Genomic DNA, 24,688 nt, shown 5'->3' on the forward strand with positions numbered 1-24,688 from the left:
CAACTAATCAATTATGAAATTACAAGTTGTAGCCTTAATTGCAAAGTCTAGATGTGCAAAGTTAGTAGAGACATATCCCAACAGACTAAAGGCAGCAATTTAAACAAGGAGGTGGTGATCTTTTCCAACTCTGCTTTTTTTAAATATTTTCTGACAGTGTTCTCTCACTTGGATGTTACAGATTGTGCTATTGAATACAGCTTAAACAAAAATAAAAAAAGTGGTGTCTCACTTCTTGCTGCAAAACAAAATGTGATTTTACTCACTGTATATTAAATCCAGCACTGATGAAGATTAGCATTTGATTGCAAACATTTCCTATAAGCCTGCAAAGTATTTAAAAAAATCCCACTCTAAAACTTGCATGTATGCACAACTTTTGCTACATACCTAGGACACCAGTAAGTGTCCTGGATGGCAGATATAGGTATATTACCCCAGTACTGGAGTTGTGGCCCCTTTAAGGGGGGCAGGGGACAGTTTGAGAGTGCTGGGTACTCAGATCTTCACCCATGCAGGGTAAAGTTCCAAGGAAGGTAGCTAGAGAGAACATTCCCAATACTCTGGGTTGATAGGGGCCTGGAGTTTTCTTGGGTGGGAAAGAACCTCTAAAGCTTAACTACCAGAACTCATGAAGGGATCAAGCCCTCAGACAAGGGAGGCTTGAAATATAATCAGCTTGTGCCAGGTAGGCAGTGTGGAGTACCTCAAGCTACAAGTGTGAACACTCTTGGGGCACGTGTTGAACTCTGTGGCACCTTACCCTCCATTGTGGGTAAGGAGACCAAGAGTTTAAATGTACACATCAGTCCTTGCCCCTCAGAATCTTATAAATCCAAAAGGGCCCCAACTCATACACAGGCCAATTTAGACAGGAGCCAATTGACCTACCAGGTCTTCAGAGTCTGGGAGGAAACCCACACAGGCACAATCACTATATACACATTGTATTGTCAACGCACTCACTTTGTAAGACGAAATGACAAGCATCAAGTTCCGAGCTACCTCCCCTCACATTCTGACCTGAGATGCAGGCAAACCACACTGCCGATTTGGAAAAATTATATACAGCCACCACAGGCATTTATTTTGAGCTGGGTGCATGACACTTGCCTTTGGGAGGCGAAGTTCACTGTGTACATGGCTCCTGCCAGAGTGCAAATGTGTTCATGGGCATACCAACCTGCAGCTGCCATCAGACCATGGGCTTAATAAAAGGCTTTAGTGCTCCCCCATGAGGGGCCATCTCTGATGTGAGCACCTTTGGGAGTTTTGGTGGTCTTCACAATTCAGCAAGACTGATCCAGAGTGCATTTCACACCGACTTGCATATAAAATGTTTAATAATCACAGTACTTTTGTCTTCATAGTCATTTTATTTAAGATGGTTTCATTTGAACAGCAAATGTACAGTTTTGCATAAATCTTAACAGCATCAGTCTTTCCTGCCTCAATATTGCACCATTTAATCAATTTGGCCAACTTACCTGGGGTCTCAGATGGTAATTTCCACCCTAAACCAATGCTATACATACAATTTATATAACAGCTTACTTATAAAATCATTTTCTTTGAAGTACATAATGGGACAGAGCCATAGTAGTTACTATGTGGGTTATAGGCCACCTTCAGGTGATGGACACTGTGGCATGCCCCAAGACAAAAGTGAACTCCTATACAACCCTTCTGACTACTGGGTGTAACTCAGTTTGGTAGAAAAGCAATACACATGTATACCAAAGGAAGAAGGGACCCGTGTCCCATGATTACCTTCAAGGAAAAGGATTTTACAGGTAAGCAGGAAAAAAAAAAAAAAACCACACACCGTTTTCTTAATGTACATCACATGACAGGGCCATAGTAGTTACTATGTGCAATGTCATCCCATAGCAATGGCAACTGGAGGGAGGCACAACAAAAAGTAGGGCACTAAGACAAGAGCCATAGTGCAGCTCGCATTACACACTGAGCCCAAAGGCGATATCCTCATGACCTTTTACATCAATTTTGTAGAATCTGGTAAATGTATGGACTGAAGACCAAGTTGCAGCCTTGCAGATCTGAGCCATGGAGGTCTGGTGATGCACTGCCCAAGAAGCACTAACAGCCCTGGTGGAGTGCACTTTAAAGCGGGAGTCCACCGGGACTCCGCGTTTTTTTTTTTTAAAAAGCCAGCAGCTACAAATACTGCAGCTGCTGACTTTTAAATAGTGACACTTACCTGTCCAGCGCGCCCGCGATGTCGGCACTCGAAGCCGATCGCTCGCTCGTGCCGCCGCCATCTTGGGTATGGGAATCAGGAAATTGAGCCTTTCGGCTTCATTTCCCGGTTCCCTACTGCACATGCGCGAGCCGCGCGGCGCAATCCGGACGGTCCCCGCTGCCTCTGGGAGCTGTGTGTTTCCCAGCAGGCAGCGGGGCACTTGCTGAAGGGGGCGGGCGCTTGTGGAAAGGGGCGTAACGTACGCCCCTTTCCGCAGAGAGCTAGCCCGGAAGTGGGTGCAGTTACCTGGATTATCCAGGTAACTGCACCCCCCTCCCCCTGAAAGGTGCCGATTGTGGCGCCGGAGGGGGGGGGGGATTCCAATGAGCGGAGGTCCATTTTAGGGTGGACCTCCGCTTTAACAGGAAAAGGAGGAATTGTCCTCTTTAAAACCATAAGCCTGAACAACCACTTGACAAAGCCATTTGGAAATAGTAGATTTTGATGCTGCCTGTCCTTTTAGGGCCATCTGGCAGTACAAACAAAACATTTGTGGGGGGGAAATAAAAAAAGCAGAATATCCGGTTTAAATGAAAATCTGTCACTACCTTCTGTAGGCATTTAGGATGAGGCTGCAATACCACCTTATCCTTAGAAAGGATCAAATATGGCTCTTTACAAGAAAACTCTGTTGTCTGCCAGAGGAAGAAGCATCTCAGTTCTGACACTGCTCAATACAATCCCCAGTGGTGACAGCATTTACTGATCTTAAAGGAGACATTCATAAGAAAAATTCTAAAGAATTTTAGAAAACGCCACTTACCTTTCCCACTGCAGGGTTCTCTGTAGTAAACCAACAGACCCAATCTTCACCCTTCAAGGAAACCCACTATCCTGGACCTGCAGTAGCACCTCTGCCAGTAAGACTATGGCCTTACTACCAAAGGAGTACTGGATCCCAGGGTCCAGCTCCCTAAAAAGAGTAGCTTTTACAGGCAAGACCTTGTTTCTTCAGATATGAGGCCCAGGTAGCATTCAATTTGACCAAGAAGACACTTTGAATGGATCCAGTCTGCATGGCTAGGCCAAGCAAGGATTGTTTCAGTGGAGCACAGCTTTACGCGCAACCAACCCCTTAGCCATTAGTGGAAAGACTGATGTGCTCCCTCCAGTTGGAGGGGTTATATAGCATTTGCACTTTGTCTTAGGGCGTGCCAGTGTCCATCACCTGCAGATGGCTTATAACCCACATAGTAACTATGGCTCTGTGTCCCGTGATGTACAATAAGATAGACACGATTAGCCTATGGTACTCATTTTGTTTGAGCTAAACTTCTGAAAAAACTGTTACAAGACATATTCCTCATGTCAATATGGCACTAATGCATACAAATACTTGTTAGGCAACGTGGAATCTTCAGCAGGAAATTTCTTCAAAACCATTTATAAGACTGTAAAACCCTGCAAAAAAAAAAAAAAAAAAATCAGTAACCATCTCCAGGTATCTTCTAAGAAAACAAACTTTGCAATTAGACCATCTCCCTTCTTCATACCCACTGCATGTCATGTCGGGGCACAACAATGTAAATACTTAAATTGCCCTGTGCACTAGCAATATTGAGATCAGAAAATGGCCCACTATAGGCAAAAATTCATAGACATTTGCAAGATAATATAGTTTGTATTGAAAGCAAAGTTTGTTTTTTTACATCTCAAACAAGATCATGGTTGTGTAGTCCCTCAGGTCCTCTGCATGTCAAGACAGAGGAGCACAGGTCATCTCTCATACAGATTCAGAGCCCAGTGCTAGCATCATTGAGACAGGAATATGGCCCACCATTAACTAAATGAATTCTTCCATACCTGAAACTCCAAAGTTTCCAGTCCATATAACCAACACCTGGAGGGAGGGGGGGGGAAAAAATAAAAAATTAATACACCCAGTAGATAATGAAGGCCTTCAGGAAAGCTTCTAAAGCCCTAGTGTAAAGCACTGTACACTAGAGTTTGCAAGGTTTGTATTAAGAACATAGCTGTGTACTGTTTCAGATACTCTGCATGTCAAGAAAGGAGCACAGGTCATCTCATACAGATTCAGAGCCCAGTGCTAGCATCATGGATACCATACATAGCACACCATTACATTTCATTCCTACCCCCCTGGTAGGACTGGGGTAAAGAACCACTGCTCTACAGCACAGAACTGCCCAGAACCAGGGGGCCAGCTGTCTCCCTGGTTCTTAAAGCCACCCCCTGATTAGGACATGCATATCAGGGGGCTGCAAAAACCTAGAAGAGGCAGCTGGCTCCCAACAGAAAATGGCAGTGTGGGGACAAGGCACAGCAGCAGATCCCTACACACGATAATTGCTATATTTGCTGGGCACGCAGGAGTTTTTTGTGGATAAAAAAAAAAAAAAAAAAAAAATGAACCAAAGGGGGAGTGAAGTTGGTCTCATACCTGATAAACCTTCCCTGCATTTGTCCTATTACGCGTCACCTGGAGAAGAGGAAAAAAAAACATTAAAAAACACTGTTCCTTAAAATCATCTGCTGCAAAGCACATTCTAGTATTTACAAGGTAGCAACATTTGTGCTAAGAGCTTAATTCATGTCATAATGATTGTGCCTGTGTACTGTCCTTCAGGCCCTCTGCATGTCAAGACAGAGGGGCACATGTCCTCTTTCATACAAATTCAGAGCCCAGTGCTAGCATCATTTGGACAGAAGACAAGCCATTACAATTCTATGACCCACTATGTGTGCAGATACCATACACCCAAACCCCGCCAAGTAGAGCATTCCTGTGAGCACAATGCATCAAGTCAGCAACTGCTGAACAATCCTAGACACCACAAGCAGCAGGAGGGGACCAAGAGCCAGTTCACACATGAACATTTTGCATAGTCAGGTTTTGACAGTCCATTTCAATGGGGTACCAAATGCACAGCAGGTGCTACTTCTACATGTCACTATACCAATCCATGTGGTACTGCGATACTATATAGTTTGGTGGCTGCAACTGTTCAGTGTTCGATTAGTTGTTTCAGCCCCAAATGGATCAGCCAGTAACATAATTGGGTTAAAGAAAAAAAAAAAAAAAAAAAAAAAAAAAAAAAATGAGCCCTTTATAGTACAAAAAGCAAATAATCGCTATTGTAAATATTACTGTTCTACAGTAAAAAAAATGAACCCCTTACAGTAGTGATCTGCTTTTTTTCTACTATAAAGGGCTCATTTTAGTTTTTTTAACCCCATTATGTTAGTTAACGTCTTAGGCTGGGTTCACACCGCTGCGGGGGGAGAACCGGATGTGATTCGCACAGCAAATCACATCCGATCTCCGTAGCGCTGCGAGTTCAGCCATACAGATAGTATGGCTGAACTCGCAGCGGTCCCACAGCAAACTCACACGGGACCCTTTTTTGGGTCCGCAACAGAATCGGATCGCATGGGGGTTCACACCATGCGATCCGATTCCTGTGCGAGTCGGCAGATCGCACTGCGATATGCCGACGGATCTGGGGGTGTCATTAACATAACATTGACACCCCCAGCCGTCCGCATAGGGCAGTGTGAACTGCCGGCGGGAGGTATGCGATGCGGGAAAACGCCGCGGATTCGCGGCGTTCCCGCATCGCAGCAATGTGAACCTAGCCTTAGACCTGGTTCACATCTATACGTTTATTGGTGCTTTTTGCAGAAATGCACTACAGTTCATTTACATGGTTTCCTACGGGACACGTTCACATCTGAAAGGGTCAGGGACTTTTAACGCAAAATGGTTCTTTATTGGTTCAATATACTTCAATGGAGAATCTGCAGAAAAGCATGTAATGCATTTTGCATAAATTTTTTTATCTGCCCAAAAAAAAAAAAAAAATGCAAAATACAAATTGCAGTAAAATCACGTGCGCAATAATCAAAACAGCAAAAAGCACTACAGAAACCGATCAAAAGCAAACTGCATAGGTATGTACCGTGCCTTATGCTGGCCACACAGATCAATTTTCAGATGAGAATATTCAGACGAAAAAGCTTTGTACATTTGCTGAATGAAAGAATTTTGTTTGAAATTTTCACTTGTTTTTAACATACCGTTTAAAAAAAAAAAAAAATGTAATTTCTGAACGAAAACCCCGTCACTGTGGTTGAAAATGAAAGTAAATTTGACCCACTTTTTTTTTTAAATGTTATTAACCGAAACAATAATCGGCCAACTAATAGATTATGAAAATAATTGTTAGTTGCAGCCTTAGTTCCATTAACTGAATTGCACAAGCAAGCTATTAGCAAAGAAAATCTAGGAGATATTTCCACTACCTATAGGCAAGCCTTATTCTAGTTTTACCTATAGTTAAAGTGGTTGTAAACCCTTACAAACCACTTTGACCTACAGGTAAGCCTAGATTAAGGCTTACCTGTAGGTCCAAGCAATATCTCCTAAACCTATATGGTTTAGGAGATATTTGCCCAAAAACGGGCACCGCTGTCTACGGTGCATGCGCCGTAGACAATGGTGCGCAGGCGCGGCAGTTCCAAGAATGGAGCTGCCGCATTTGTCGACTCCCGTGCGCATGCGCAGGAGTGACATCATCGCGGCTTCGCTGGATGCGGCGGACTACAGGGGACAGCAGCAACTTCGCTGGCTCCTGTGTCAGGTAAGTGACACATAATGGGCTACTATGCGATGCATAGTAGTCCATTATGCGTTACCTTTGCAGGGGAAAAAAAAAAGGAAGTAAACTCATCAGCGTTTACTTACTCTTTAAGTCACTAGGGAGGGTTTACAACCACTTTAAGACATGGAGCTTAGTAATGTGCACTGGATACTACTTGTCCATACACGCGAGGAGGTGAAAGGGTTAAGCTGGCCATAGATGGACAAAAACTTGGCTGGTTAGCAGGGAGCAGACAATCTGTATGACTAAATTCACATTGCATGCGATTTTCGCTGCAGTGCAAATCACAGCCAATCTCACGCAATGCAGCAGCGTGAACCTGCCCTAATTTTGATTGCAATTACTAAGGCATGTACATTCTTTCCTCTGAGGGAATGAGGCTGACCTCGTAAAGTAATAAAAGCGGTGTGTGCGCCCATAAGACGACTGCTGAAAAGATGCAAACGAGGGCCTAAGCTTTTCTTCACACAAAGAAGACAGGCCATTGCAATGAATAAATGGGCAAACAACATGCAGCACATGGAATCGCACTACAGCACTGTGAATAGGGCTCATTCCTTGCATGCTACCACCAGCACTTCTGTAAAATTCTAACGTATAAGAATGTGAGCTATACACTTACAAACGTAAGCCCTTGCAGATTTCATCCACACAAGCAAAAACAAGCCTCGATCCAAAAGAATATTAAACCACTAAGAAATCTATTGAAGGCCACATTAGACTAACCACAGAACAAATTCTCCCATCGCCAGTCACTATTAGACCCGCCATGCGATGCACCACCCGGCGCGCCCTGTACAAAGCACACACCATACTTACAAGTCCTACTCCACACCAGCCATGAGAAAGGAACACGTGGCCTTCTGTAGGCTTTTATATAGGACATGTGAAGTCCCCAGCGAGTGCCCTGCACACTGCCTGCCTCAGAATTTATACACGAGGGGAGGGATTGAAGATAATGTATAATACTTCAAAAAGAAACAATTCTAGTTTACCATGAATCCTAAATGACTGCAACAAACCCACCCACAAAAAAGGGCGGTATTTTGTTTTCTTGAAAACAGGCAGAAATTTAGACGGCTAAATAGTGTATAGGACACGAATGGCTGGAGCGAGCAGGATCTGCAGAAGTTTAGTCAGTCACATTTTCTTGCAGAAGTGTTTGTTGTATGAGAGCAGCTGAGTTTGGACATCTTATAAGATGGCCATACACATTCTGTACAATCTCCTGTAGATCAAAAAACGATGATATGAGGGCAAACTTAAACGTTACTTTACATTTGTATCAAATCTGGCAAACCATTGTACTGCATGTGTTATGGTAGGTTTAAAGCAGATGTAAACTGCTGAAGAATGGAAAAAAAAAGAAGAAAACCTGTAAGGCAACGGCATAACGTGCTAGTAGCTAATACTAAGGATGAGTTCAGGCGTGTTTGCATGCTCCACGCGCAGAGCCCGCCAGGACGTTGGCACAGCACTGCGCTAATCACAGGCAGTGAGACATTGCCCCAATGCGTGGCTGCAGAGATGGGGCAATGCCTCACTGCCTGTGATTAGCACAGCGCTGCGCCGACTTTCTGGTGGGCTCTGCACGTGGAGCATGTGAACACGCCTGAGCTCATCACTAGCTAATACTTACGTTAGAACGAAGACTTTCCAGCGGTGCCTGTTTACTGCTGAGATGGCGGACATCTTCCCCTAGTGTGTCTTATGGGTTCGCAGCCGCAATGACATCACTCCCAGGTATGCGCGCAGGAGCCTCTGTTTGCGGCACAGGTTCTGAAGGTCCAGCACTGTAAGCCGGACCTTCCGAGTGCATGCACCAATGATGTCTTCGGCTGCATGCACCCTGAATGTCTCCTAAACGGTGCAAGTTTAGGAGATACTCACAGTACCTACAGGTAAACCTTACTATAGGCTTACCTGTAGGTACAAGTTGTGTAACAGAGTTTACAACGGCTTAAGGCTGGGTACACACCGCTGCGGCAGCGAGAACCGGATGTGATCCGCACTGCAGTGCAAATCACATCCGATCTCTGTGCGATGCGAGTTCAGCCATACAGATAGTATGGCTGAATTCGCATCGCACCCGCCACAAACTCGCACGGGACCCTTTTTTGGTCCGCAGCAGAATCGGATCGCATGAGTGTTCACACCATGCGATCCAATTCCTGTCCGAGTTTGCAGATCGCACTGCGATATGCGAACTGATCTGGGGGTGTCATTAACATTTCACTGACAACTCCCAGCAGTCCGCATAGGGCAGTGTGAACTGCCGGCGGGAGGAATGCGATGCGGGAAAACGCCGCAGATTTGCGGCGTTCCTGCATCGCTCCAGTGTGAACCCAGCCTTAAAGTGGTGTTGCCAGCAAAAAATTAAAAGTGCTTAAAATTCGTAAAAAAAATAAAAAAAAAATAATTGGCAAAAAAAAATTTTTTTACTCACCTCTAAATACCGGTTGCTAGGGGGTCCCTCGTAATCTGCCTTCCTCATTGCCCAGGCTGGTGACATCACTTCCCCTCGTGCCGCACATTCACCTGGGACCTGTCATGTGTCCCAGGTGACTGTATGGCGTATCACGGCGCCCTGCGCTGCTCGCGCATGCGCAGTGGGTGCCCGGCTGTGAAGCCACAGCCGGGTGCCCACAGTATGCATGACGGCGCCGCGAGCGGAGTGGGGAGCGAGGGGGGGGCTTCGTTCCCCCGCATCGCTGGACCCTGGGGCAGGTAAGTGTCCGATTATTAAAAGCCAGCAGCTGCAGTATTTGTAGCTGCTGACTTTTAATTTTTTTTTTTTAGGGGGTACCCCACTTTAATGACAATTGTAGAATCAGATTGTATAGTGTAAGGTCGCCTGAAAGGGAATAGCACACTGCATGGTTTTAATGCTGCCCATACACTCTACAATCGGATTGTACAGTCTCCTTTAGATTTACCAAAACTATAGCAATATGAGGGTAAACCTAAGCAATTCATTGCATTGGTATCCAATCAGCAAGCCTTCCTAATCCATAGTTAATGGTAAATCTAAAAGAGATTGTACAATCAGATGGAGCATTGTATGGTCAATGTAAAGAGGATTGTATAGAGCATCCTCAATGTATAGAGGGTTGTACAATCAGATTACAAAGTGTATGGGCAACGTGAAGGGGATTGTATAATCAGGTTATACAGTTTATTAGACTGTAAACTCTCAGGAGCAGGGCCTTCCTAACCCTTTTTTATTGAATTGTTCTGCCTCCCTTTATATTGAAAAGTGGTGGGCAAACTGTTGGCTCCATATAAATCTTGGATGGTGATAATAAAGGGTATTTTACAATCAGATAGTATGGTTTATGGTCTTTCCTCCTCCCACTCAAATCAATGTGGCAGAAACGCATGTTTCTGAACGCATTTCCGGAACACGTGAAAAACATACCAAAGCACGGAACACACGTTTGGCTCATATTCATTTTTAATGGCACCCCAAATGCACAGAAAAAAAGCCAGCTCCCAAAAGAGGCACAGGAGCTCCTTTAGCGTGTTTTTGTGCCATAGGGAAATCCATTCAAGCAAATTGGCTGCCTTACACCGTCGCACAAATACAGCAACCTGTTGCATTGCTCAAATGTGAGTGAGGCCTTAGGTTGGGTTCACACCTATGCGAATTACACTGCATCCAATTCACAGAACATTTTAAAATCTATTAATTTCAATCAGTTTGGTTCACGTGTGTTGCATTTGCACTCCACATTGCCGTCCCCTCCTCACTACACCTCCCCCCTCTCCCTGCTCAGCTGATCCGTAGATACAAGGAAGAGGCACCGCTGAACAGCTGCTTTTTCTCTTCAGAGAAAACGGAGCTGGAATTCGCACCACACATGTGAACCCAGCCTGAAGCTTTTGCTGCCAGATCTTTTTTTTTTTCATACTCGAGTTAGGCTGGGTTCACACCACAGCGATGCGGGAACGCCGCGAATCCGCAGCGTTTTCCCGCATCGCATGACTCCCGCCGGCAGTTCACACTGCCCTATGCGAACGGCTGGGAGTGTCAATGAAATGTTAATGACACCCCCAGATCCGTCCGCATATCGCAGTGCGATCTGCAGACTCGCACAGGAATCGGATCGTATGGTGTGAACACCCATGCGATCCGATTCTGTTGCGGACCAAAAAAAGGGTCCTGTGCGAGTTTGCTGCGGGAGCGATGCGAATTCAGCCATACTATCTGTATGGCTGAACTCGCATCGCTACGGAGATCGGATGTGATTTGCACTGCAGTGCGGTGCGAATCACATCCGGATCTCCCCCCGCAGCAGTGTGAACCCGGCCTCATACTCGAGTTAGGCTGGGTTCACACCACAGCGATGAGGGAACGCCGCGAATCCGCGGCGTTTTCCCGCATCGCATGACTCCCGTCGGCAGTTCACACTGCCCTATGCGAACGGCTGGGAGTGTCAATGAAATGTTAATGACACCCCCAGATCCGTCCGCATATCGCAGTGCGATCTGCAGACTCGCACAGGAATCGGATCGTATGGTGTGAACACCCATGCGATCCGATTCTGTTGCGGACCAAAAAAAGGGTCCTGTGCGAGTTTGCTGCGGGAGCGATGCAAATTCAGCCATACTATCTGTATGGCTGAACTCGCATCGCTATGGAGATCGGATGTGATTTGCACTGCAGTGCGGTGCGAATCACATCCGGATCTCCCCCTGCAGCAGTGTGAACCCGGCCTTAAAATGGACACTCTCAACATGGAAATGCGCTTAAAGCAGACTTCCCCAATGCCAACACTATCTCCAAGTAATTAGGCAAATGAGTACACCTATGTTATCACCCCCTTTGTTTTACTAGTTTGTCACACATTGATATCTTGACCTTGCACTCCTCTCCTGTGCCGCCACTTAAAAAAAAAAAAAGCGTTTTGGTAGCCGGTCTCTTCGTCCTGGTCTTGCACATGCACCATACAAGGTCCACTGCAGCTTGTTATTCCGAATCCTTACTATAAAGCTGTATAGGATTCAAGAACTGCAACAGCTTGTTGTAGAAAAATAACTAGCCCTGCCCAATCTTGTACAGTGCAGCCCTCTATTGAAAATGAAGGCACTCCAGATCTCCTACTGCACAATGTGCCAAATCCGGAACAGCTTGCTTTTTCTTTAATCAAATCCTTTTTATTTCTTTTATATGAAAACAACATTGACACAATACAGAAAAAATAGAAATTACACCAAACCAAAACCCCCAGAAAAAAATAAAAAAATAAACCCAAACCACTTCCCTTCAACAAGCCCCGCCAACATCCCCCCCCCCCCCCACTCGGAACAGCTTTCTAGTGAAGGATAGCTGATCTCAAATGGCACAAGTGTGACATAAAGCAAGATTTCCCAGGAGACACTGGTGACATGTTCTTTCCAGAGGACATCTTTGAGGCTGGAACAGAGTCACCAGTGCCCCAGAGAAATCCAGAATCGAGAACAAAGGTTAGGTAAGTAACAAACAACATTTAGGCTGGGTTCACACCGCTGCGGCAGCGAGAACCGGATGTGATTCGCACCGCACTGCAGTGCAAATCACATCCCATCTCTGTGCGATGCGAGTTCAGCCATACAGATAGTATGGCTGAATTCGCATCGCACCTGCCGCAAACTCGCACGAGACCCTTTTTTTGGTCCGCAGCAGAATCGGATCGCATGGGTGTTCACACCATGCGATCCGATTCCTGTCCGAACTTGCAGATCGCACTGCGATATGCGAACTGATCTGGGGGTGTCATTAACATTTCACTGACACTCCCAGCAGTCCGCATAGGGCAGTGTGAACTGCCGGCGGGAGGCATGCGATGCGGGAAAACGCCGCGGATTCGCGGCGTTCCCGCATCGCTCCAGTGTGAACCCAGCCTTAATTTAAAGTGGAACTTCACTCTCCCAATCAACATTATTTTTATTGTCAGTTCACACTACAGCGACTTGGGATTCAACTTGTACGTCCTCAAGTCGCTGGACATAAGAAATGCCATAGAAGTGAATGGGAGCCATCTTAATGTACACTACTGAAGTCTCTCCGACTTCAGAAAAGGTTCCTGTCAAGGAGACTTCTAGGTGTCTTGTACCCATAGATTTCAATGGAAGTTGCCTCCAAGTCGGATTATGGGCGTGGTTTACGTAAAATAGTGGGTGTGGCTTACATGGGACGTGGCTCAAAGGGGTGTGGTTAGTGTCTGAGATGAATGTGGGATGGAGAGGGAAAGGGAGGGATGGAGGGACAGCAGCCCCCCGATCCTACACCACAATAGCAATGTGTTTTCCAGAGTTTGACAATCAGTAGATAAAGATACTCCAAATACCTGGTGTTAGTACCTCAATCATCCAGGCGCCATGATTGTTATGGTATCAGGATGATTGAAGCACATTATTTCTATTATTACATTGTAATATGAAAGTAAATCATTCAACTCACCATAATGCTGAATCAGTGGGAGCCATGAGCGCGTCATTAGCCACTAGGGATGAGCCGAACACCCCCCGGTTCGGTTCGCATCAGAACTTTCAAACGGACCCCACGTTCGTTACGAACGTTAGAACCCCATTGAAGTCTATGGGACTCGAACGTTCGAAATGGAAAGTGCTAATTTTAACGGCTAATATGCAAAATACTGTCCTAAAAAGGGTTTGGGGACCTGACTCCTGCCTCAGGGGACATGGGTCAATGCAAGAAAAAGTTTTAAAAATGGCCGTTTTGGTGGGAGCACTGATTTTAATGACGATTAAAGTGAAAAAAAAAAGTGAAATATTCCTTTAAATATGGTGCCTGGGGGGTGTCTGTAGTATGCCTGTGAAGTGCCACGTGTTTCCCGTGTTTAGAACAGTCCCTGCACAAAATGACATTAAACGGAAATAACACCATTTAAAACTGCTTGCGGTTTTAATGTTATATCTGGTTCCTGCAATATGGTTGAAAATCATTGAGAAAAATGGCATGGGTAGCCCTCCCTGCCCATTACCAACCTATTTGGGTCTTGTACGCATATTAAGGGGAACCCTGTACCCATATTAAAAAAAGGAAACGCGTGTGGCCCCCAGGCCCTATATACTCAGAACAGCAGTATACAGGCAGTGCAAACAAGACAGGGACTGTGTAGGTTTGTTGTGTTAAGTTGAATCTGTTTGTAATTTTCAACTGGTACATTTTTAAAGTGTAGCTCCAGTCAAAAAAACTATTTTTAAGCTTTTTGGAAAACATAGGGAAGGGTTATCACCCCTGTATAATTTGTTTTGTCGTCCATCTTTTTTCATCTCACTTGCTGCTGTCTGATGTTTGTAAGTTGGATGTTTGAAAGTAGGGGCCTGCCCTATATGCTCTGCAGAAATGGCGGAACAAGGTGTTGGTTTTGCCACAACATTGTAAGCCCTCAAAGTGACTCTTGGTGGGCGCTGGAGCGCCCTGCTGTGAACGATTATATCAAGAATTGTAATTACATGCCATTGTTGAACAGTGGTAGAAAAATTGACCTTTGGTGGTTGTGGTGCTGGTGCCACAACACTATAAGTCCTCACCGTTACTCTGGGTGGGCACAAGAAGGGGCCCTCCTGTGAAATATTATATCAAGAATTGTAATTACATGTCCCTGTTAAACAGGGGCAGAAAAATTTGGCCTTAGGCACTGCTGCTGGTGCCACCACACTGCAACCTCTCCCATATACTCTAGTTTTTTTGCTGGAATTAGCCCTGCTGCAAAGCATTGCATCAAAAATTGTACTTAAACGCCCCTGTTAAACAGGGGCAGAAAAATTGGGCCTTAGGCTGAGGTGAATATCGCGGTGTATACTGCGGTCAGGGCACGCAGACAATAACCAGAAAACAGCAGAGATAAAGGGGTATATACAGATGTATACTGTGCTGTGCTGGAGGCACACACAACTTCCAATAACTCCTGCAGATGGCAATTGGGCTGAAATAGAGAACAGCTATGTAGGTGGATTATAGCGGTATGTACTGGGTACAGAGCACGCAAACAGCACGCACTATCTCCTAACACTACTGACTGCAAGCTCTATTATTAAAGATGGATCACTAGCTATATAGGTGAGGTGAATATCACGGTGTATACTGCGGTCAGGGCACGCAGACAATAACCAGAAAACAGCAGAGATAAAGGGGTATATACAGATGTATACTGTGCTGTGCTGGAGGCACACGCAACTTCCAATAACTCCTGCAGATGGCAATTGGGCTCAAATAGAGAACAGCTATGTAGGTGTATTATAGCGGTATGTACTGGGTACAGAGCACGCAGACAGCACGCACTATCTCCTAACACTACTGACTGCAAGCTCTATTATTAAAGATAGATCACTAGCTATATAGGTGAGGTGAATATAGTGGTGTATACTGCGGTCAGGGCACAGACAATAACCACTACACAAGAGCAAGATAGGAAATCAGCCAAAAACGATCGGTGTGTAACTGTGTTGAAGGTACACAGAACACCCACTGCTTCAGATGCCAACACACTACACGAGGCCGCCTCAAAGGCGGCCTTATATAGTGTGGGGCGTGCACTACACAGCCTGAGCTATGATTGGCCACAGGCATCCTGCCTGTGGCCAATCATGGCTCTCCTCGCTGCTGGCGCTGCGATTGGGCAAGCATGCGGGGTCACAGTGCATGCTTGGCCAATCATGAGCCAGCAATGCACTGCGCCATCGCAGTGCATTGTGGGCCGTGCGCGCCACACGAATTTTGACGCGAACGGACCAAGAGTTCGGATTTTGCCGAACGGACGAACAGCCAATGTTCGAGTCGAACGTACGTTCGACTCGAACACGAAGCTCATCCCTATTAGCCACGTTGCCTGCTACCAGTTGCCATCAGATGCCCCCAGCAGAGTCCCTCCTTACATCAGGTGCCCCATCAGAGCAGCCTTCCTCACATCTGTGTCTCCACCCTGCTTACATCTGGTGTCTCCATCAGTCCTCCGTACATCTGGTGCCCCTCTAACATCCAGACTGGCCCCCCCTCTGACATCCAGACTGCCCCCCGACATCCAAACTGTCCCCCCCTCCGACATCCAGACTGGCCCCCGACATCCAGACTGGCCCCCTTCTGACATCCAGACTGTCATTGCCATGTGGAAAAAGATTGATCTACGGCGCCGCCCACCTTCCGCCCCTTTCCATTACACTTCACAGACACTGGCAGCGGGGCTGGGGTGGGCAGTGCCGCAGCATCTCTATTGTAGACCAGCTTCTGGTCTTTAAAATTGTCTCCGCCGGCCACGGACCTCTAGTGGCTGGCGGCGAAAAACCGCGACTAACCGAATTTCCCAGGACTTTTCCAGAGACAATATTAAATCGGGACAAGGGTGCTAATCCCGGGAATGTCCCGAGAAATTCGGGACAGTTGGCAACTATGGTATGACATAATTTGCCTAGGCATGAAACCAGGAAGTAACTAAAGAAATGTAAAAAAAAAAAAAAAGTTTACAGCTTGGTTTACACTGGAACTGGCTGTGGATTGCACATGAGTGCTGTGTGTCCCAGTTCTCCTGTTCGGGGACAAATCTTTGCCTAAATTCGGTCCTGAAACAGAGCCAAAGACGCACAGCATTTCTGTACAGTGAGATCCGCAGCCGCCCCGGAAATATAAGAGACAGTCACATTCTCCTGCTATGCGAATTGGATGTGGCGAAAAACTACATCCAATTCGCATAGGTGTGAACCCAGCCTAAAACAAGCATGATATACTTTCCTATCTATTTACTAATACTGGCAGAATTAAGTGCCGGTCCACACAGGGGCAACCCGACATACAGCGCGACTTTGCAAGGCGATTTGGAGGTGACTTTAGCGTGACTTTGAGCAACTTACAACGCGACTTAAAGTCGCCTCCAGGACAGGCGACTTAGGCTGTGGCCATAGTTGCCAACGGTCCTGAATTTCCCAGGACATTCCCGGGATTAGGACATTTGTCCCAAATTAATTTTGTCCCGGGAAATGTCCCAGGAAATTCGGTTTGTCCCGGGAAATTTAAATTTCTGGTGTGTTGATTGTCAAACTCTGGAAAACACATATAGCTATTGTGGTGTAGGATCTGGGGCTGCTGTCCCTCCATCCTTCCCCCCCTTTCCCTCTCCATCCCGCATTCATCTCAAACACTAACCCCACCCCTTTGAGCCACGCCCATGTAAGCTACGCCCACTATTTTACGTAAACCACGCCCAGGTTGTGCTTTCGTTGAAAGCATTGGAACTGACCACACTGGTGTGAACTAGGGCCATTGAAATACATGGCAAACACTGTGTGTGTAGTCTATAGTGAAGCGTTTTTACCTGACCACAATGCTTAGGCTTTACAACCACTTGTGCTATTTTAAAATATAGGTGGGCTCACTGGGCTCAGGGCAAAAAAATACCTTGAAAATATACAGAAAAAGGTATAAAAGGGAGGAGTAGAAGTAAAAGAAAAAACGGCAGTGTTTTAACCACTTAAGCCCAGACCATTTTGCAGGCCAAAGACCAGACCACTTTTTGCGATTCTGCACTGCGTCACTTTAACTGACAATTGCATGGTCTTGCGACGTGGCTCCCAAACAAAACTGACATCCTTTTTTTCCCACAAATAGAGATTTCTTTTGGTGGTATTTGATCACCTCTGCGTTTTTTATTTTTTGCGCTATAAACAAAAAAAAGCGACAATTTTGAAAAAAAAACGCATTATTTTCTATACTTTGCTATAATAAATATCCCCCAAAAATATATAAAACATTTTTTTTCTCAGTTTAGGCTGATACATATTCTTCTACATTATCTTTGGTAAAATAAGCGATTATTGATTGGTTTGTGCAAAAAGTTATAGCGTTTACAAAATAGGGGATAGTTTTATGGCATTTTTATAAATTTTTTTTTTAGTAATGGCGATGATTTTTATCATGACTGTGACATTATGGCGGACTCATCTGACATTTTTGACACATTTTTGGGACCATTGTCATTTATATAGCAATCAGTGCTATACAAATGCACTTATTCCTGTGTAAATGACACTGGCAGTGAAGGGGTTAACCACTAGGTGGCAGTGTAGGGGTTGAGTGTGTCCTAGGGGCGTGTCTGTCTAGGACACGTCACTGATCTCTGCTCAAAAACACACAGAGTAGAGATCAGTGACACTGTCACTAGGCAGAACGGGGAGATGCTTGTTTACTTTAGCATCTCCCCGTTCTTCCTTCACATAAGGTGTTCACGGGTATCCCCGCAGTGGTCGAGTCCGCGGGATATACCTGTATGCCCATTTGCCTATCCATGCCATTCTGCCCACGTACATCAGCATGCGCCGGTCAGCAAGTGGTTAATTAAAAAAAATGTAGTGGATAGATGAATGCACTTTTTACTGGCTAGATACAGCTAAAGTTTTTAAATATTTTAATGCAGACTTCTATATAAATACTAGAACTGCCCATTAAAACTTTGCAGAAAGTGATGCCCATCTTAGTGCATTGGGACAATTATATGTCAGTAAAAAAACAGCTCATACAGTACAGGATGCACGGGTCATTTTGCGCCATCTTGTGCCCTTTATTTAGTATTACATGCACTTTATTGAAGTTCAAATATTACACCTATTTATTTTATAATAAAGCCAGAGGTCAGTGAAACTTGGTTGCCCAGGCCAAATTTAGCATTACCAGTATGTGTTAGTTAAGAACTCTATATTTAATTTACTAAATAATTTTTTCATAGTTGTTAAGAACATACAGTATAAGGTATAAGCAGATTATTAAATTATTTGGTACACCATTTTAATACATTCCCTATTTTGTTAAACAAATTGTCAAATGGGCAAAAAAAAAAAAAATTAAAACTGCAATTTTCCTCTAACTTATATAGCTAGGTACTGGGCTACAGCAATATGGAGGAGAGATTGCCTTTTATTCTTCTCTCCCTCTTCTGAGATATTGCTGTTATGCTGCACCATTCTCCTCTGGACCTCTAAACCCAAGCAAGTCGATAGACTTATATGAAGAGAGCTGAGAATCTGGAGTGTTTTTAGTTTGAGACTACAGCCATATAATAGGGTGGATGGACTCTTTACTATACAAATCCCAATGGAAACTGTGCAGTAGGAGTGGAGAGATGATTTTTATTAAACTGCCCAGGAAAGCTATTCCTGTTGGCCCCAAGGGAGTTATAGAGAGAGAGAGAGCACGTCTGTCTGCATAGTCACCTGCCAGCAGGAAACCATACCAGTGGAGATCTGAGCCTGAGACTGGGAGTGAGGACACTCAGGGTCAGTGCAGCACCTCTCACATCACAGCACCTCTGCAGCAGGGAGATTGTTTCCAGCTGATCACTAAGGTTTTCAGTGAGAAACCGAGGGGGGCCCCCCTTCTACAGCAAGTGGTCACTGCAACATCCCGGGGACTGGTGAGAGGGCTATTTGCTAATTGCCAATACTGCTAGCCACTGGGAACAGGATACCAAATGCACCCAATCCATACCGGAACTTATTCCAAACCTAGACTGCGCCTACCAACCCTATGCCACATTATACCAAACCTTTACTGCATCTGCCCCAGCCTAGCACTGCCCACAGCACCTGCACCTATGCAGCAGGGAGACTGGAGTGTCCTTTCACCCTCTGCTGATCACCAGAAGTTTTTAGGGAGAGACCGAGGAGGCCCCCATTTTACAGTGAGAGGTCACTGCAGCATCCCAGGGACCGGTAAGAGGACTATTTGGCCATTGCTGATACTGCTAGCCACTGGGAGCAGGACACCAAATGTAGCTGATCCAAACCACACCCATACTGCACTCTATACCACACTTATTCCAAATATAAACTGCACCTATACCAACCCTATGCCACATTATACCAAATTTTTACAGCATCTGAACCACATCTACCTTGCACCTGTACCAAGAGTATATTGTATCTATACTTTACCTATACTGCATGCACTGGGACTGTCATTAAGTGCAAGGATGCTCTGAAAGAGCCCCAACAATAGCTGGCAGAAGAACATATCAATGGATTGCCCACCTGTAATAATTAGTCTACTCACGCCTTTGTTTCCCTGACCCTTCCACTACCATTTTTTTTACTTTTGAACAGTGCAAACCCAGTCTTTCTCAGACTAGCATTTCCACCATAAATGTGCTCTAGCAGTATAGTTCCAGCACTCAGTAGATTAAACCTTATTACTCCTCAATGGTGCACTTAAGAGAAGTTTTTAAAAAAAAATGATACTTACCTAGGTGGATGCTGCATCTTTCCCCAGCTAGCTCTAAGACTGGGAATCGAGCGAATCAAACACTGCCAATTGTTTGGTTCTTAGAGCTGCCTGAGCTGGTGACTGTCAGCCATTGGCTCTCTGCTCCCCCCCGAAGTCACGTCTACCTCAACACAGGTGGCCAGACACTATAGCTGGTTACTGTGTGCTTCAACTATATCAGCCCCAATTTCCTTAAGGCAAGCAGGCCTACCGGTACTCGGTTTCCCCCAGCACTTATACACATTGCTATAGTGCCTGGCTACTACACCAGGGCAGGTGCAAACTGAGCAAAGCAAACAGGTACTTGCGGTTGGCAGACAGGCAGAGTGGTTCTATGACAGTCCAGGTAAAAAGGTAGTCTAAGTTCAGGGAATAGTCCAATAATCCAATCCAAGGTCATACACAGGGAAATCCAATCTACCAGAGCAAGGCATACAGACAGGGAGCTTGATCAGCAACAACACATGTATCATTCGCTATTAGTGATGGGAAGTCCGGATCTTTAAAGTGAATCGGTTAATTTCGAACTGCTCACTGAAATGAACCGATTCAATGAATCGATTCTTCGGTTCTTCGGTTCACTTGCTGAGTCTACTGACAAGCAAGTGAACCGAAGCTCTGATTCAATCATATTAAATGAGTAGAATCAGAAGACTGATTCACACAGAAGGTTGGCAGGTCTTGGGGACGTTTACTTTGATTTAGTTCATCGGCGCAGAGCACAAGTCTATTGTTGTCACATTAGCTTAGTGTCATGAATTTTGGTGATACTCAAACAGCTGTGTTAGGCTGGGATCACACTTGTGCGATGCGGGAACCCTGCGATTCCACTACGGGTTCCTGCATCGCACCAGACTCGCACAACAGTTCACAACGACATATGCGAACTGCTGGGGAGTGTCATACAATGTTAATGACACCCCCATTTCAGCTCTCATGTCGCACTGCAAAGTGTCAGTTTGGACATGAATCGGATCGCATGGGTGCCATGCGATCCGAATCTGGTGCGGACCAAAAAAAGGGTCCTGTGCGAGTTTAGTCCGAATGCGATACGATTTCAGCCATACTATCTGTATGGCTGCAATCGCATTGCACGGACATCGCCTGTGATTTGCACTGCAGTGCAAATCGCATGCGATTTTGCACTATGCAGCAGTGTGAACTGGCCCTGAGCCTAGGTTTGCGCAAATTTGATGGATAGCAATGTTAACTGTGAAATTGCCCCAGAATGCAGTTCACATGCACACAAACCCCGCTTTTCATTTAGATTCTGTTTCCACTTGTGCAACTTGTCCTGCGACTTGGGACTGCAAAGTTGCATGACAAGAAGTACCCGATTTCCAATGAGTACCATTCATATCTGTGCGACTTCAAGTCACAGCGACTTCAAAGTAGTCCCTGCACTACTTTGGTCCCATTTTAATGTGACTTGAGGTCCATGAACCTCCAGAATACACAGGCATTGCTTCAAGTCGTGGCAGAATCATGCAACTTTCTGGCTTTTCAGGCTAACGCAGCCTGAAAGTTGCACAATTCTGCCGCAATTTTGATGTGACTTTAAAGCAATGCCTGTGTATTTCGGAGGTTTATGGATCTCAAGTTGCATCAAAGTGGGACCAAAGCAGAGCAGGGACTACTTTGAAGTCGCACAGATACGAATAATACTCAATGGAAATCATAGAGTACAAAGTCGCAGGACAAGTTGCACAAGTGGAAATGGAGCCTAAATGAAAAGTGTGTTTTTGTGCATGTGAACTGCATTCTGGGCCAACTTCACAGTTAACATTGCTAGCCATCAGATTTGCCCGTAGCCTTTACAGCACATGCGCAGGAATGATGATCAGATTTTACTATCACTACCATGGGCGAAGTACCCCTGGTAGTAAAATTCAATCGTTAAGGCTATTTTCACACTTGTGCGACTTGAAAGTCAAGTGCTTTTCCCATGATTTTTGCCACGACTTGAAGCAATGTCTGTGTAATCTTGAGGTCTCTGCCACAAGTCGCATCAAAGTCAGACAAAAGTAGTACAAAAACTACTTTGAAGTCACACAGATATGAACTTAACTCATTGGAAATCATGGGGTATGACTTGTCATGTGACTTTGCAGTCTCAAGTCGCAGGACAAGTCGCACGAGTGTGAAAGGGCCTTAGGCTGTCCGTACCACCTTATCACTGCTGCTACCTCATTGGTTTAGTGTATTGTTTTACTGGTGGTGACTCATGGTTCTTTCAGTGTACTGGGTTCTAAAAACTGATATGATTCTTTAACTCGGTAACTTGTATGATTCTTTAACTCGGTGTACTGTGTACTCCTGACTCTTGTTTTAAGTTTGTATCCAGTTCCTGAGTGTCACTGTGCTTTGAGTCAGCTGATTGGTTGCAGGGAGGGGCCGAGCTCTCTCACTCTAGGATCATATTACCAGGCCTGCTCTGCTATGTACTGAGTGCAGAGTGAACTGTTTCAAACAAATCAGTTCAGTTAGATCAGGCATGTCCAAAGTCCGGCCCGCGGGCCAATAGCGGCCCGCGTTCCGGTTTCGGACGGCCCGTCTGGTCATGTTCACATATATATCTTTTGTGGCCCCCAACGAATCCCCATTCGCCGGGGGCCACAAAAGATAGATATGCTGGCTGCCATGGAGGGGGCGGGATGAGTGCCGTGGATACAGGACAGCGTCCTGTGTAAAAGGAAGTCCCATCCTGCACTGCCATTGGACAACCATTTTGTCCATCACAGGAGGCGGGACTTTCAATTAAAGAGGCCGTCGATAGAAACAGGAGTTTCTCCTGTATGTCTGTCCTCGCTCATCCCGCCCCCCTCCCTGTCTCCTCCAAGGCTGTAGAACGTGAATCAGGCTGCACTGATGGCAATGGTGAGTCTGCATTCATGGAAATGTGTGGGCTGCATTCATGGCAATACGCTGGGGGCTGCATTCATGGCAATACGCTGGGGGCTGCATTCATGGCAATACGCTGGGGGCTGCATTCATGGCAATACGCTGGGGGCTGCATTCATGGCAATACGCTGGGGGCTGCATTCATGGCAATACGGTGGAGGCTGCATTCATGGCAATACGCTGGGGGCTGCATTCATGGCAATACGCTGGGGGCTGCATTCATGGCAATACGCTGGGGGCTGCATTCATGGCAATACGCTGGGGGCTGCATTCATGGCAATACGCTGGGGGCTGCATTCATGGCAATACGCTGGGGGCTGCATTCATGGCAATACGCTGGGGGCTGCATTCATGGCAATACGCTGGGGGCTGCATTCATGGCAATACGCTGGGGGCTGCATTCATGGCAATACGCTGGGGGCTGCATTCATGGCAATACGCTGGGGGCTGCATTCATGGCAATACGCTGGGAGCTGCATTCATGGCAATACGCTGGGGGCTGCATTCATGGCAATACGGTGGAGGCTGCATTCATGGCAATACGGTGGAGGCTGCATTCATGGCAATACGGTGGAGGCTGCATTCATGGCAATACGGTGGAGGCTGCATTCATGGCAATACGGTGGAGGCTGCATTCATGGCAATACCCTGGGGGCTGCATTCATGGCAATACGGTGGAGGCTGCATTCATGGCAATGTGTGGGCTGCATTCATTACAATACGGTGGAGGCTGAATTCATGGAAATACGCTGGGGGCTGCAGATGGGCACTGACCCTTATTTTGCTTCACATGTCTTTATTTAAAATGTACGATTTTTATTTTTTCCTGAGACTTCCTTTTTAAAGTTAAGGTGTGTGGTATAAGCCGATTAAATACAGTATATCCAAATAACACACCAAGCTCATCTGTTCACCACACACAGCAAAAGGGCAAGAGAATTCTTGTTGGGCTGTGTATTAGTGCTCGGATGAACACACTTAGACCGAATTTTAATGGTTTAAAGAATGTCAGACAAAATGGTCGGCCCTCAAACATGTTCACTTCATGAAATCTGGCCCTCTTTGAAAAAAGTTTGGACGCCCCTGAGTTAGATGAATCTATTCATCCAGTTCACTGAAAAGAATTGATTCAAAAGAACGATTCGTTCATGAACTGGACATCACTACTCGCTATTGTAAGCACCCAAATGAGGGTTTTGCTGGCTTATAACAGGTTTGAGTTTCCACCCAGAGACTGACCATATCAATCAGCCTGCAGGTGGACAAAGACAGGGAGAATGCCATAGCCAAAACCTGGATGCTGGAATAGGGAGCAGGAGTGCTAGACACTCCTGACAGCTGGGCTGTGAAGAGGGCAGGAGCGTCCGGCTCCCAGGCTGAGCCGAGTGCTGGTCCAGGCATGTGGGCGGATCCCGACTTTATTGTCGCTATCCTGCCCCAGCCTGGACAAGCTATGTGATGTCAGCCAACAGCAGGCTTCAGCCTGCTGTCTGCTAAAAAAAAACGGGCCACAAGAGTGCAGAACGGACTGCACTCCTGTGATCCACAGGGGAAGTACAGCCAAATGAGCTTTGGCTGTACTTCTCCTTTAGGTGGGCTTGCTACTGTTTTTGATCTGGACAGCAAATGTAATTTCATGCCTAGTCCTTA

At 45.8% G+C, this 24,688-nt stretch overlaps 1 long non-coding RNA gene and 1 other non-coding gene across 2 annotated transcripts; both read right to left on the reverse strand.

Annotated features, from left to right (window-relative positions):
- Positions 1–1,398: 1,398 nt before the first annotated feature.
- Positions 1,399–7,783, reverse strand: LOC143933933 (uncharacterized). Its single transcript, XR_013263174.1, has 4 exons — positions 7,705–7,783; positions 4,665–4,703; positions 4,067–4,103; positions 1,399–3,664 (listed from the first exon to the last, which is right to left on the reverse strand). It is a non-coding gene; the product is annotated as an uncharacterized LOC143933933 (long non-coding RNA).
- On the reverse strand, positions 4,840–4,930 carry LOC143934724 (small nucleolar RNA SNORD88). The gene has a single exon (XR_013263362.1). It is a non-coding gene; the product is annotated as a small nucleolar RNA SNORD88 (small nucleolar RNA).
- Positions 7,784–24,688: the final 16,905 nt, after the last annotated feature.

Source organism: Lithobates pipiens, unplaced genomic scaffold (assembly GCF_037356315.1).
Source record: "Lithobates pipiens isolate NorthernLeopardFrog02 unplaced genomic scaffold, aLitPip1_a1.2 Scaffold_27, whole genome shotgun sequence".
NCBI classification, from domain to species: domain Eukaryota; kingdom Metazoa; phylum Chordata; class Amphibia; order Anura; family Ranidae; genus Lithobates; species Lithobates pipiens.